Raw genomic sequence first — 4081 nt, 5'->3', positions numbered from 1 at the left:
CATTTGAGTGATTTTACGTTTAATCGATGTGATTTCTCCCATCAATTCCTTTTATTTCATCGATAAATGATTTCGATGAGCCTTTGCGTTCATCCAAGAGTCTTTGTGTTCCGTCGACGGAGCTTTCATCGATAAGCAATAGGAGGTGAAGGGCCAATCAGTGGAAAAAATGTGGAAAGGCTTAGTTGAAGGAACACTGGTAGGGCCCATGATTAAAAAACACAAAGAACAAATTTGTGGTCTGCAATACAAATGGCGACGATGAATGAAAGGGGCACACACCTCTACTTGGCCTGAAGCGTCTACCCAGCCGAGAGAATGGCTGTTTAATAGACATTTATTTACTATTTAATATTAAATTAAAATTACAATTCTATTGTATTATAAGTTCTAAAATATTAATAAATTAATATACACGGTCATTTTATCTTTTGGATAGTCATTTCGTACTTGGCCCACTGTTGTCTATGGAGATTAGTTTTCGCTTGCGTACATTTTTCTTCTATCATTGATTTGTCTGGAAAAACATCTCATACCTATCAATTCATGAATTTCAAGGGACTTTCTAATGAATGGCTCATAAGGCACAATACTTGGTGAAGGTTTTACAAATGGGGTTGCAAGTGTAGATGATTTAATCATGGAACAAATTATGTAGTTAAGTACACTCGAGGTGGAGTAGTACTGGGATGAGTGATTTCCCGAGAAATCCCGACGCTTCAACTCTATGAGCATCACCTAGATCCAATGAGTGCTAAGCGTTCCATTCATTCTCATGAGAGATGGGTTCATGGGAACCACTACTCATGAAACATCAATGATACCCCAACCTTTGAAATGACATCAACTACTTCCTTGTCATCTCTAGTCACATAAACTCCTTAGATAAACCTAGCAAAGATTTGATCCTTCAAATATGTTTGTCTAGGTTTTAGACATGTGACTTCCCTTTGGTAATATTATTAATTATGACTAATAAATCTTCTCCAAGATTGAATTTACAAACTTTTAGATCTAATTTTATTTTAAATGCTACAAGGGTTGTCTTGACCTTAGTCTCATTATTGGTTCCTTTCACTCATTTTTTTGCTCCCAACATCAAAATATTGCCTTTCTAGCCTCTCACCAAATGTTCAACACTCAAAGACCCCCTAGATTGCTCTTTGAGAGCCTATCGAAGTTGTTTTTTATCCATCTTGTATCAAAAGTGATCAAAGACACCTCTTCTACATACTTGAAAGGAGGATTAGACCTCAAAGATCCAATAGATCCCACCACATTAAAATAATTAAATATTAAGATTTATTTAAATAAATTTCTTAAATTATTCTTTTAGTATACTCTAATATTGAAGATTTATCTATTACAATTCATTGTAATGTGTATGGGGTGTTTTATATGAAATATTAATGAACCAATTCTTTAAACATTTTCACTATAATATTAGACCTAAGATCACTTTCACTATTAAAGATCCTAAAAAATAAAGATTTCTTCTTGTGCCAATTTCTTAAAATTGTATTTAAAATTGTATTTATGTTTGCATATGAATGCAAAGAAAAATATACTATATATTACAATATAATATTAAAACATTCCATCAAAAATCAATATTAATGTACTACTTTCACTATTAAACTTAATTTTTTTAATCCTTCCTGTCCAAGTACATAGTGGGAAGAAGCAAGAAAATCCACATCATATATTCTTTCCGCACTACGTGTACTAGGCCAAAGCAAAAACAGTCACTGGGCGGTGGAACGTCCATCAGGTCTTCAGTCCGTGCCAGTCTTTTTGTCTTTTCAGAATAAAATTTCTGCATACGTCCAACAGGGCCGGTGGAAAGTTTCTTCAAGTTTTCCAAAGAGAAAATGATGGGCACTTTGATGTTTTTCAAGATTTGTCCTTATCTAAAGCCACTTTTAGTACACAGATGAATTCGTATTTGTAATGCTAGATGCAATGAGGGGAGATTCAATGAATCCTTTGATGATTAAATTGTCTTATTATTGTTAATATGAAATTGTGTTGCTCTCAGTTTTTTTCCATTATGATTAAAAACTAATTCAGATACTATGTATGTCGGAATGAGATCCCCTGTTTATGATCTCATGAATTCATATATTCATGGCCCCTTAAAAATGTTTCGTTTGATTGCTTCTTGTTACCGAGTACTACTTATACTGGAGCGAGATCTAAATAATGTTTGATGAATCTGAGAATTAATTGATAGTTTTCCTTTTCCCCTTTCACTATGGAGTTATTGACAGCAATGACTTCATTAATGGCGATTATGGCCTTGAGGCAGACAGTAGTGCATGGACTGATGCAAGCATATGCAAGCCTCCCTCTTGAGATCCGAGTTGCTTTCAACAGATTCATTCATCGCATTCTCAGTTGGTTCTCAGCCTACAGCCACTTTGAAATCATGGATGTAGATGGTGTCAACACAAATGAGCTTTACAGCGATGTACAACTTCACCTCACCAACTCTCCATCCATCTCTGCAACTAGAATCAGCAGAGCAAAGAATTCAAGCTCTTTTTCCTTCAGTCTTGCTGACAATGGCAAGTTTGATGACAAATACAATGGTGTTTCCATCTGGTGGGAGCACAGAGTGACCCAGAGGCAGAGCAACTCATTTTCATGGAGGCCACTGCCAGAGGAAAAGAGGGCATTTGTTCTATGGATTCCCAGGAAGAACACTGAGACTATCTTGACACCATATTTGGAACACATTGTGGAGCATGCTTCAGAGATCAGAAGAAAGAAGAGAGACCGTTTGTTGTACACAAATTCAAAGGGAGGCATGGATAGCAGAGGTCAGCCATGGGATTCAGTGCCATTCAAGCATCCAAGCACCTTTGATACACTTGCACTGGACCCAGTGAGGAAATCAAAGATCATAGCTGATCTGGATGCTTTTGTGAAAGGGAAGGAATTTTATCAAAACACTGGAAGGGCGTGGAAAAGAGGGTATTTGCTTCATGGGCGCCCAGGGACAGGTAAGTCTAGTATGATTGCTGCCATGGCTAATCACTTGTGCTTTGATGTCTATGACCTTGAACTTACAGAGGCCAGGACAAATGCTGAGCTGAGGAAACTGCTGATCAAGACTACTAACAAGTCGATCATTGTTATTGAGGATATTGATTGCTCCCTCAATCTCTCTGAGAGGGCCAAAAGGCCTTGTAGGGCAGATCATAAATCAGAGCCCCCCATTGATATTAAATCTGAAGATAACAGCAAGGCAATTACACTCTCTGGATTGCTGAATTTCACTGATGGGCTGTGGTCATGTTGTGGTAGTGAGAGGATATTTGTCTTCACCACTAATCATATAGAGAAGCTGGACCCTGCATTGCTGAGGCCTGGTAGGATGGATATGCACATCTTAATGTCTTCTTGCACTTTCCCTGCCTTGAAAATTCTTGTGAAGAATCATCTTGGCATTGAAAAGCATGAATTGTTCCCGGAACTTGAGGAGATTATTGAGGATGCCCAGATGACACCTGCTGATGTCAGTGAAATCCTCATAAAGTATCGTCTCAATCCAACAAGAGCATTGGAAAAGGTGTTCGAAGCATTCAAGGCTGCAAAGGAGAGGGGTCTTAACAAGGAAGAAGACCCAATTGAGGGGGGGAATGAGGCGCAAGAAAGGAGAGATGTGGACATCCACAAGAAGATTGAAAGAGATGATGAACCCATGGATTTTGGTAAAATGTTGCCTATATAAAGATGGGGAGTAATTAGGAAAGAGTAATTTGTCTTTCTCAAGAGAAGAGGAGTACAGGTATAAAATGTGTAAATCTAATTTTAATTAGATGTTATAATCAATTAATAAGGATATAAAGACGATGGTATGCCTTTAATTATACTGTTTTTAAGTTCAGAATTTTCAGATATACAATGTATACTCTGTCTTCATCATACTATGATTTGTTTTAGTACATATATTCATATTTATCTTAGAGAGTTGGTTTAAAGAGATATGTTTTCATTGGGGAAGAAAATCTAATTGAAGATGAAAATGAAAAGCAATAAAATAGATCCCTAGACACTCACAAGAAGATTGGCAAAG

The 4081-nt window shown here is 36.9% G+C and overlaps 1 pseudogene across 1 annotated transcript; it reads left to right on the top strand.

The window, feature by feature from the left end:
• Nucleotides 1–1941: 1941 nt before the first annotated feature.
• On the top strand, nucleotides 1942–3875 carry LOC149564781 (AAA-ATPase At5g57480 pseudogene; annotated as a pseudogene). The gene has a single exon (XR_016361934.1). The product of XR_016361934.1 is annotated as an AAA-ATPase At5g57480 pseudogene (transcript).
• The last annotated feature ends 206 nt before the right edge of the window (nucleotides 3876–4081 follow it).

The sequence above is a fragment of the Cupressus sempervirens genome, chromosome 3 (assembly GCF_028749045.1).
Source record: "Cupressus sempervirens isolate cs-2001-9-10 chromosome 3, ASM2874904v1, whole genome shotgun sequence".
Classification (NCBI taxonomy): Eukaryota; Viridiplantae; Streptophyta; class Pinopsida; order Cupressales; family Cupressaceae; genus Cupressus; species Cupressus sempervirens.
This window is presented reverse-complemented; position numbering and strand designations above follow the sequence as displayed.